Genomic DNA, 12500 nt, shown 5'->3' on the forward strand with positions numbered 1-12500 from the left:
CCCTCTCTCTCTCTCTCCCTCTCTCTCTCCCTCTCTCTCTCTCTCTCTCTCTCCCTCTCTCTCTCTCTCTCTCTCTCTCTCTCTCTCTCTCTCTCTCTCTCTCTCTCTCTCTCTCTCTCCCCTCCCCCATCTCTCTATCCCTCTCTCTTCTCTCCCTCTCTCCCCTCTCTCCCTCTTCCCCCCATCTCTCTATCCCTCTCTCTCTCTTCTCCTCTCTCCCTCTCTCTCTCTCTCTCCTCTCTCTCTCTTCTCTCCTCTCTCCCCCCTCTCTCTCTCTCCCCCCCCTCTCTCACTCCCTCCCCTCCCTCTCTTCCTCTCCCTCCCTCCCCCCTGTAGAGGCTGGTGGTGTGTCTGGAGGAGGTCCGTGTACATCCACAACATCAAAGACATTGAAGCTGCTGAAGACCCTTCTCAACACGCCCTCCAACCCCTCAGGTAAACACAGTGTACAGAACAGTGTTTCTAAACCTGCTCTGTGAGTTTCTGATAGGGAAAAGCAGACGTTGTCTTGTGTGGACTGACATGAACGTGGTTGTTCTGTTCAGGTCTGTGTGCTCTGTCCATCAACCATTCCAACTCGTACCTGGCCTACCCAGGCAGCTCCACCATCGGAGAGATCATAGTTTACGATGCCAACAACCTGGTAAGGCCTACTACTATCTCTACTACTACTGTACTACTGTACTACTACTGTACTACTGTACTACTCTACTACTGTACTACTGCACCACTACTGTATTACTACGTACCACTACCATACTTACTGTATCACTACTATACTACTACTACTATACTACTGCACTACTACTGTACTACTACTACTATACTACTGTACTACTATACTACTGTACTACTATACTACTACTACTATACTACTGTACTACTGCACCACTACTGTATTACTACTGTACCACTACTGTACTACTATACTACTACTACTACTATACTACTACTACTATACTACTGTACTACTACTACTATACTACTGTACCACTACCATACTACTATACTACTGTACTACTGCACCGCTACTGTACTACTACTATACTACTATACTACTGTACTACTACTGTACTACTGTAGTACTACTACTGTACTACTATACTACTGTACTACTGTACTACTACTGTACTACTATACTACTGTACTACTATACTACTATACTACTACTGTACTACTATACTAGTACTGTACTACTACTATACTACTGTACCACTACCATACTACTGTATCACTACTACTGTACTGCTACTACTCTCTCTCTCTCTCTCTCTCTCTCTCTCCCAGAGCACTGTGACAATGATCCCGGCCCATGACAGTCCCCTGGCTGCTCTCACCTTCAACTCGTCAGGCACCAAGCTGGCCAGCGCCTCAGAGAGGGTAAGCACTACCAGGACAGTTGCCCCTAGTGACGGGAGGCCAGCGCCTCAGAGAGGGTAAGCACTACCAGGACAGTTGCCCCTAGTGACGGGAGGCCAGCACTAACAGGACAGCTGCCCCTAGTGACGGGAGGCCAGCACTACCAGGACAGTTGCCCCTAGTGACGGGAGGCCAGCGCTGCTTTTTGACAACATACCTGGATATTGCAGTTAGGCCCTGGCCATGTCCAAAACATTCAGTACTTGACTAGTAGTAGATGTACTCTGTTAGGCCCAGGCCATGTCCAAAACATTCAGTACTTGACTAGTAGTAGATGTACTCTGCTGCAGCACACAGTGTATTATAAGACCATGTGGGCGGGGCATCCTGAAGAGGCATGACACCATAATAATAAATCAAGATAACTACAGTGTAGCTGGACAGTCCTGACTGTGAGGGACTCTCTTCCTCCCTCTAGTTAGACAGTCCTGACTGTGAGGGACTCTCTTCCTCCCTCTAGTTAGACAGTCCTGACTGTGAGGGGACTCTCTTCCTCCCTCTAGTTAGACAGTCCTGACTGTGAGGGACTCTCTTCCTCCCTCTAGCTGGACAGTCCTGACTGTGAGGGACTCTCTTCCTCCCTCTAGTTAGACAGTCCTGACTGTGAGGGACTCTCTTCCTCCCTCTAGTTAGACAGTCCTGACTGTGAGGGACTCTCTTCCTCCCTCTAGTTAGACAGTCCTGACTGTGAGGGACTCTCTTCCTCCCTCTAGTTAGACAGTCCTGACTGTGAGGGACTCTCTTCCTCCCTCTAGTTAGACAGTCCTGACTGTGAGGGACTCTCTTCCTCCCTCTAGTTAGACAGTCCTGACTGTGAGGGACTCTCTTTCTCCCTCTAGTTAGACAGTCCTGACTGTGAGGGACTCTCTTCCTCCCTCTAGTTAGACAGTCCTGACTGTGAGGGACTCTCTTCCTCCCTCTAGTTAGACAGTCCTGACTGTGAGGGACTCTCTTCCTCCCTCTAGTTAGACAGTCCTGACTGTGAGGGACTCTCTTCCTCCCTCTAGTTAGACAGTCCTGACTGTGAGGGACTCTCTTCCTCCCTCTAGTTAGACAGTCCTGACTGTGAGGGACTCTCTTCCTCCCTCTAGTTAGACAGTCCTGACTGTGAGGGACTCTCTTCCTCCCTCTAGTTAGACAGTCCTGACTGTGAGGGACTCTCTTCCTCCCTCTAGTTAGACAGTCCTGACTGTGAGGGACTCTCTTCCTCCCTCTAGTTAGACAGTCCTGACTGTGAGGGACTCTCTTCCTCCCTCTAGTTAGACAGTCCTGGACTGTGAGGGACTCTCTTCCTCCCTCTAGTTAGACAGTCCTGACTGTGAGGGACTCTCTTCCTCCCTCTAGTTAGACAGTCCTGACTGTGAGGGACTCTCTTCCTCCCTCTAGTTAGACAGTCCTGACTGTGAGGGACTGACTCTCTTCCTCCCTCTAGTTAGACAGTCCTGACTGTGAGGGACTCTCTTCCTCCCTCTAGTTAGACAGTCCTGACTGTGAGGGACTCTCTTCCTCCCTCTAGTTAGACAGTCCTGACTGTGAGGGACTCTCTTCCTCCCTCTAGTTAGACAGTCCTGACTGTGAGGGACGCTCTTCCTCCCTCTAGTTAGACAGTCCTGACTGTGAGGGACTGACTCTCTTCCTCCCTCTAGTTAGACAGTCCTGACTGTGAGGGACTGACTCTCTTTCTCCCTCTATTTAGACAGTCCTGACTGTGAGGGACTCTCTTCCTCCCTCTAGTTAGACAGTCCTGACTGTGAGGGACTGACTCTCTTTCTCCCTCTAGTTAGACAGTCCTGACTGTGAGGGACTGACTCTCTTTCTCCTCTAGTTAGACAGTCCTGACTGTGAGGGACTGACTCTCTTCCTCCCTCTAGTTAGACAGTCCTGACTGTGAGGGACTGACTCTCTTCCTCCCTCTAGTTAGACAGTCCTGACTGTGAGGGACTGACTCTCTTCCTCCCTCTAATTAGACAGTCCTGACTGTGAGGGACTGACTCTCTTCCTCCCTCTAGTTAGACAGTCCTGACTGTGAGGGACTGACTCTCTTCCTCCCTCTAGTTAGACAGTCCTGACTGTGAGGGACTGACTCTCTTTCTCTCTCTAGTTAGACAGTCCTGACTGTGAGGGACTGACTCTCTTCCTCCCTCTAGTTAGACAGTCCTGACTGTGAGGGACTGACTCTCTTTCTTACTCCCTTCTTCATATCCCCCCCCCCCCTCTCCCCCCTCTCTCTCCCTCCAGGGTACTGTAATCCGTGTGTTCTCCATCCCAGAGGGACAGCGTATGTTTGAGTTCCGCAGAGGGATGAAGAGGTCAGAGTTCACACAATAGAACATAAACTGTATAAACACATTTTACTACACAACATAGTCTACACCTACTGTAATGAACAGGACTAACAGAACACATAAAACACACCTACTGATCAGGACTAACAGAACACATTAAACACACCTACTGAACAGGACTAACAGAACACATTAAACACACCTACTGATCAGGACTAACAGAACACATTAAACACACCTACTGAACAGGACTAACAGAACACATAAAACACACCTACTGAACAGGACTAACAGAACACATAAAACACACCTACTGATCAGGACTAACAGAACACATTAAACCACACCTACTGAACAGGACTAACAGAACACATAAAACACACCTACTGAACAGGACTAACAGAACACATAAAACACACCTACTGAACAGGACTAACAGAACACATAAAACACACCTACTGAACAGGACTAACAGAACACATAAAACACACCTACTGAACAGGACTAACAGAACACATAAAACACACCTACTGATCAGGACTAACAGAACACATTAAACACACCTACTGAACAGGACTAACAGAACACATTAAACACACCTACTGATCAGGACTAACAGAACACATTAAACACACTACTGAACAGGACTAACAGAACACATTAAACACACCTACTGAACAGGACTAACAGAACACATTAAACCACACCTACTGAACAGGACTAACAGAACACATAAAACACACCTACTGAACAGGACTAACAGAACACATAAAACACACCTACTGAACAGGACTAACAGAACACATAAAACACACCTACTGAACAGGACTAACAGAACACATAAAACACACCTACTGAACAGGACTAACAGAACACATTAAACACACCTACTGAACAGGACTAACAGAACACATAAAACACACCTACTGAACAGGACTAACAGAACACATTAAACACACCTACTGAACAGGACTAACAGAACACATAAAACACACCTACTGATCAGGACTAACAGAACACATAAAACACACCTACTGAACAGGACTAACAGAACACATTAAACACACCTACTGAACAGGACTAACAGAACACATAAAACACACCTACTGAACAGGACTAACAGAACACATTAAACACACCTACTGAACAGGACTAACAGAACACATTAAACACACCTACTGAACAGGACTAACAGAACACATTAAACACACCTACTGACAGGACTAACAGAACACATTAAACACACCTACTGAACAGGACTAACAGAACACATAAAACACACCTACTGATCAGGACTAACAGAACACATTAAACACACCTACTGAACAGGACTAACAGAACACATTAAACACACCTACTGAACAGGACTAACAGAACACATTAAACACACCTACTGAACAGGACTAACAGAACACATTAAACACACCTACTGATCAGGACTAACAGAACACATTAAACACACATAAATAAACAAGCAACGTAAAACCCACTAGAATGCGGGTTTGGCCTGGGTAGGTCGTTATTGGCCCAGCGTTGTGTGGGTTTGGCCTGGGGTAGGTCGTTATTGGCCCAGCGTTGTGTGGGTTTGGCCTGGGATAGGTCGTTAAGGGCCCAGCGTTGTGTGGGTTTGGCCTGGGATAGGTCGTTAAGGGCCCAGCGTTGTCCGGGTTTGGCCTGGGGTAGGTTGTTATTGGCCCAGCATTGTCCGGGTTTGGCCTGGGGTAGGTCGTTATTGGCCCAGCGTTGTCCGGGTTTGGCCTGGGGTAGGTCGTTATTGGCCCAGCATTGTCCGGGTTTGGCCTGGGGTAGGTTGTTATTGGCCCAGCATTGTCCGGGTTTGGCCTGGGGTAGGTCGTTATTGGCCCAGCGTTGTCCGGGTTTGGCCGGGGTAGGTCGTTAAGGGCCCAGCGTTGTCCGGGTTTGGCCTGGGGTAGGTCGTTATTGGCCCAGCGTTGTCCGGGTTTGGCCTGGGGTAGGTCGTTATTGGCCCAGCGTTGTCCGGGTTTGGCCTGGGGTAGGTCGTTATTGGCCCAGCGTTGTCCGGGTTTGGCCTGGGGTAGGTCGTTAAGGGCCCAGCGCTGTCCGGGTTTGGCCTGGGGTAGGTCGTTAAGGGCCCAGCGTTGTCCGGGTTTGGCATGGGGTAGGTCGTTATTGGCCCAGCGCTGTCCGGGTTATAATGTGGACTGGGCAGGGATTATTTAACCCCCGAATATGGTCAGGGCAGGGATATTTAACCCCCAAATATGGTCAGGGCAGGGATATTTAACTCCCAAAGATGGTCGGACAGGGATATTTAACCCCTTAAGATGGTCAGGCAGGGATATTTCACCCCCAATCTTGATAACAAATGACCATACTTTTTAAGACAAGTTGTAATTAATGTTTTCCATAAATTGGAAATGAAAAATGTGTTAGAGCGAGCTAAAACATGAGTTGTCCATTTATTAAATACGTAGGGTAAATTGCCACAGTAGATTTTGCAGATTTTTTTCAGTTCTACGGATTGATTGTCAAATAGTTAAATCTACTCTTGGCCAGCTGTAAAAGCAGGTTTCATTTACACTGATGATAACACCCACCTGAGGGTGAAAATATCTTCAAAGATGTTGGCCTCAAACAGCACTATAATTAACACTGACAACACTGGAGGTTACACCCATAGATGTAACCTCCAGATTGGGGAGACAAGCATGGGAGTGTATATGTCTGGAATGTAGAGTAGTAGACTCTCATTATGACATCATTAGAACACACTGAAGACAGGTTTATAATGTCATCTCATTATGACAACATTAAAACAGACTGAAGACAGGTTTATAATGACACATCTCTCATTATGACAGACTGAAGACAGGTTTATAATGACACATCTCTCATTATGACAGACTGAAGACAGGTTTAATAATGACACATCTCTCATTATGACAGACTGAAGACAGGTTTATAATGACCACATCTCTCATTATGACAGACTGAAGACAGTTTATAATGACACATCTCTCATTATGACAGACTGAAGACAGGTTTATAATGACACATCTCTCATTATGACAGACTGAAGACAGGTTTATAATGTCATCTCATTATGACAACATTAAAACAGACTGAAGACAGGTTTATAATGACACATCTCTCATTATGACAGACTGAAGACAGGTTTATAATGTCATCTCATTATGACAACATTAAAACAGACTGAAGACAGGTTTATAATGTCATCTCATTATGACAACATTAAAACAGACTGAAGACAGGTTTATAATGTCATCTCATTATGACAACATTAGAACAGACTGAAGACAGTTTATAATGACACATCTCTCATTATGACAGACTGAAGGCAGTTTATAATGACACATCTCTCATTATGACAGACTGAAGGCAGTTTATATGACACATCTCTCATTATGACAGACTGAAGACAGGTTTATAATGACACATCTCTCATTATGACAGACTGAAGACAGTTTATAATGACACATCTCTCATTATGACAGACTGAAGACAGGTTTATAATGACACATCTCTCATTATGACAGACTGAAGACAGGTTTATAATGACACATCTCTCATTATGACAGACTGAAGACAGGTTATAATGACACATCTCTCATTATGACAGACTGAAGACAGGTTATAATGACACATCTCTCATTATGACAGACTGAAGACAGGTTTATAATGTCATCCTCATTATGACAACATTAAACAGACTGAAGACAGGTTTATAATGTCATCTCATTATGACAACATTAAAAACAGACTGAAGACAGGTTTATAATGTCATCTCATTATGACAACATTAAAACAGACTGAGACAGGTTTATAATGTCATCTCATTATGACAACATTAGAACAGACTGAAGGACAGTTTATAATGACACATCTCTCATTATGACAGACTGAAGGCAGTTTATAATGACACATCTCTCATTATGACAGACTGAAGGCAGTTTATAATGACACATCTCTCATTATGACAGACTGAAGACAGGTTTATAATGACACATCTCTCATTATGACAGACTGAAGACAGTTTATAATGACACATCTCTCATTATGACAGACTGAAGACAGGTTTATAATGACACATCTCTCATTATGACAGACTGAAGACAGGTTTATAATGACACATCTCTCATTATGACAGACTGAAGACAGGTTTATAATGACACATCTCTCATTATGACAGACTGAAGACAGGTTTATAATGACACATCTCTCATTATGACAGACTGAAGACAGTTTATAATGACACATCTCTCATTATGACAGACTGAAGACAGGTTTATAATGACACATCTCTCATTATGACAGACTGAAGACAGTTTATAATGACACATCTCTCATTATGAGAGACTGAAGACAGTTTATAATGACACATCTCTCATTATGACAGACTGAAGACAGTTTATAATGACACATCTCTCATTATGACAGACTGAAGACAGGTTTATAATGACACATCTCTCATTATGACAGACTGAAGACAGTTTATAATGACACATCTCTCATTATGACAGACTGAAGACAGGTTTATAATGACACATCTCTCATTATGACAGACTGAAGACAGGTTTATAATGACACATCTCTCATTGTGTAATTAAGTTTTTACTAACAGTATGAGTGTAGAAGAGACTTATAATGACATCCTCTGTGTGTGTGTGTGTCTCTCTCTCTGCAGGTACGTCAATATCAGTTCCCTGTCCTTCAGTCCTGACGCCCAGTTCCTCTGTGCCTCCAGCAACACTGAGACCGTGCACATCTTCAAACTGGAACAGCACGGACCCAGGTACACACACACACACACACACACACACACACACACACCACACACACACACACACACACACACACACACACACACACATAGAAGGAGTCATCCCCAACCTGGCAAGCCTACATACACCTCTCTCTACCCCCCCCCCCCCCCCCCCCACCTCTCCTCTCTCTACCCCTTCTCTCTCTCTCTACCCCTTCACTCTCTCTCTACCCCCCCACTCTCTCTCTCTACCCCTTCACTCTCTCTCTACCCCCCCCACTCTCTCTCTCTACCCCTTCACTCTCTCTCTACCCCCCCCCCCCCACCTCTCTCTCTACCCCTTCACTCTCTCTCTACCCCTTCACTCTCTCTCTACCCCTTCACTCTCTCTACCCCCCCACTCTCTCTCTACCCCCCCACTCTCTCTACCCCCCCACTCTCTCTACCCCCTCCACTCTCTCTACCCCCCCACTCTCTCTACCCCCCCACTCTCTCTACCCCCCACTCTCTCTCTCTACCTCCCCCCCACTCTCTCTCTACCCCCCACTCTCTCTCTACCCCCTATCTCTCTCTCTCTAACCCCCCTCTCTCTACCCCCCTATCTCTCTCTCTACCCCCCCACTCTCTCTCTACCCCCTATCTCTCTCTCTACACCCCACTCTCTCTCTACCCCCTATCTCTCTCTCTACACCCCACTCTCTCTCTACCCCCTATCTCTCTCTCTACCTCCCCCACTCTTTCTCTCTACCCCCACTCTCTCTCTCTACCCCCCTACTCTCTCTCTACCCCCCCTCTCTCTCTACCCTCCCACTCTCTCTCTCTCTCTACCCCCCACTCTCTCTCTCTACCCCCCTCTCTCTCTACCCCCCTATCTATCTCTCTCTACCCCCCACTCTCTCTCTACCCCCCTATCTCTCTCTCTACCCCCCCCACTCTCTCTCTACCCCCCCCACTCTCTCCCTACCCCCCTATCTCTCTCTCTCTCTCTCTATCCCCCCTCTCTCACACACTCTTTCTCTCTCCCTGTCTCTCTCTGTGTATCTCCCTGTCTCTCTAACTGTCTCTCTCTGAGTATCTTTCTGTCTTTCTCTGTGTATCTCCCTGTCTCTCTCTGTGTATCTCCCTCTCTCTCTCTCTGTATCTCCCTGTCTCTCTCTGTGTTTCTCCCTGTCTCTCTCTGTGTATCTCCCTGTCTCTCTCTCTGTATCTCCCTGTCTCTCTCTGTGTATCTCCCTGTCTCTCTCTGTGTATCTCCCTGTCTCTCTCTCTGTGTATCTCCCTGTCTCTCTCTCTGTGTATCTCCCTGTCTCTCTCTCTGTGTATCTCCCTGTCTCTCTCTGTGTATCTCCCTGTCTCTCTCTGTGTATCTCCCTGTCTTTCTCTGTGTATCTCCCTGTCTCTCTCTCTGTGTATCTCCCTGTCTCTCTCTGTGTATCTCCCTGTCTCTCTCTCTGTGTATCTCCCTGTCTCTCTCTCTGTGTATCTCCCTGTCTCTCTCTCTGTGTATCTCCCTGTCTCTCTCTCTGTGTATCTCCCTGTCTCTCTCTCTGTGTATCTCCCTGTCTCTCTCTCTGTGTATCTCCCTGTCTCTCTCTCTGTGTATCTCCCTGTCTCTCTCTCTGTGTTTCTCCCTGTCTCTGTCTCTCTCTGTGTTTCTCCCTGTCTCTCTCTGTGTTTCTCCCTGTCTCTCTCTGTGTATCTCCCTGTGTTTCTCCCTGTCTCTCTCTGTATCTCCCTGTCTCTCTCTGTGCATATCCCTGTCTCTCTAACTGTCTCTCTCTGTGTATCTCTCTGTCTCTCTCTGTGTATCTCCCTGTCTCTCTCTGTGTTTCTCCCTATCTCTCTCTGTGCATATCCCTGTCTCTCTAACTGTCTCTCTCTGTGTATCTCTCTGTCTCTCTCTGTGTATCTCCCTGTCTCTCTCTGTGTCTCTCTGTCTCTCTGTGTATCTCCCTGTCTCTCTCTGTGTTTCTCCCTGTCTCTCTCTGTGTATCTCCCTGTCTCTCTCTGTCTCTCTGTGTATCTCTCCCTGTCTCTCTCTGTGTATCTCCCTGTCTCTCTCTGTGTTTCTCCCTATCTCTCTCTGTGCATATCCCTGTCTCTCTAACTGTCTCTCTCTGTGTATCTCTCTGTCTCTCTCTGTGTATCTCCCTGTCTCTCTCTGTGTATCTCTCTGTCTCTCTCTGTGTATCTCCCTGTCTCTCTCTGTGTATCTCCCTGTCTCTCTCTGTGTTTCTCCCTGTCTCTCTCTGTGTATCTCCCTGTCTCTCTCTGTCTCTCTGTGTGTCTCTCCCTGTCTCTCTCTGTGTATCTCCCTGTCTCTCTCTGTGTAGTGGAGAGGAGGAGTGTCCTACCTGGGGATCCTACGTAGGGAAGATGTTCTCTGCAGCCAGCAGCTACCTCCCAGCCCAGGTGTCTTGTCTTATTGGCCTTTTCTCTCTTGTTCCCTGCATGTTTATATATTATGCTTCTTCTTATTCAATACTATTTGTTTACTTGCTGTACTGAGAGGAGATGTTGTAAGTAGCATGACATTGTACTGTGTACACTAGGCTGTATCCTATCATGGGGCGGCAGGGTAGCCTAGTGGTTAGAGCGTTGGACTAGTAACCGAAAGGTTGCAAGTTCATATCCCCGAGCTGACAAGGTACAAATCTGTCGCTCTGCCCCTGAACAAGGCAGTTAACCCACTGTTCCTAGGCCGTCATTGAAAATAAGAATTTGTTCTTAACTGACTTCCCTAGTAAAATAAAGGTAAAATAAAGGTAAAATAAAGGTAAAATATATATATATTCATAAAATATGACTGTAAACTTTGATTGCATTTGAGGTGTCTGGCGTGATGAGTCAGGAAAGAGCCTTCGCCACTGTACGCCTCCTAGTGGCCGGGCAGAGGAACGTCTGTACCCTCGCCACGTGAGTTTCCCTGTCTGTGTATTTTTGTGTTTAGGGAATGTGGGTGTATGGTGTGTGTGTACTGTATAGTTTTGGTTTTGGTCTATTTGTTATACACAGTAGTAGACAGTAGTAGACAGTGGTAGACAGTAGTAGACAGTAGTAGACAGTAGTAGACAGTAGTAGACTGTAGTAGACTGTAGTACACAGTAATACACAGTAGTAGACTGTAGTACACTGTAGTAGACTGTAGTACACTGTAGTAGACTGTAGTACACTGTAGTAGACTGTAGTACACAGTAGTAGACTGTAGTACACAGTAATACACAGTAGTAGACTGAATTACACAGTTTAAAAGACTATATCGTAGATCATCCTGACCTCATCCTAGAGTGATGGCCATAAATGATAGTGTTGTTTGTCCTGTTCCACTGGGTGTGAGGGTGTCATGGCTGGCTGTGTCCCTGTGTCTGTCTGTCAGGATCCAGAAGCTTCCTCGTCTGCTGGTGGCCTCCTCTGACGGACAGCTGTTCATCTATAACGTCGACCCTCAGGATGGAGGAGAGTGTGTCCTGGCTCAGAAACACAGGTGAGAGGTCATCTCGGGTCAGAGGTCAATCGAGGTCAGAAGCCTTTACAGCTGCTTTGCTAATCAAACAAAGTGCCCAAAGTGACATCAGAAAAACCGTATTTATGACGTCATCTGCAACTTATTCAATACCAGACCTAGTATTTATGATGTCATCTGGAACTTATTCAATACCAGACCTAGTATTTATGATGTCATCTGGAACTTATTCAATACCAGACCTAGTATTTATGATGTCATCTGCAACTTATTCAATACCAGACCTAGTATTTATGATGTCATCTGGAACTTATTCAATACCAGACCTAGTATTTATGATGTCATCTGGAACTTAGTCAATACCAGACCTAGTATTTATGATGTCATCTGGAACTTAGTCAATACCAGACCTAGTATTTATGATGTCATCTGGAACTTATTCAATACCAGACCTAGTATTTATGATGTCATCTGCAACTTATTCAATACCAGACCTAGTATTTATGATGTCATCTGCAACTTATTCAATACCAGACCTAGTATTTATGATGTCATCTGCAACTTATTC

General features: G+C 45.8%; 1 pseudogene; it reads left to right on the forward strand.

Annotated features, from left to right (window-relative positions):
* The window catches only part of LOC109876164 (WD repeat domain phosphoinositide-interacting protein 1-like), a 29892-nt pseudogene that overhangs the window by 8827 nt on the left and 8565 nt on the right, over window positions 1-12500 (forward strand).

Source organism: Oncorhynchus kisutch, unplaced genomic scaffold (genome assembly GCF_002021735.2).
Source record: "Oncorhynchus kisutch isolate 150728-3 unplaced genomic scaffold, Okis_V2 scaffold2905, whole genome shotgun sequence".
In the NCBI taxonomy this organism is placed as follows: Eukaryota; Metazoa; Chordata; class Actinopteri; order Salmoniformes; family Salmonidae; genus Oncorhynchus; species Oncorhynchus kisutch.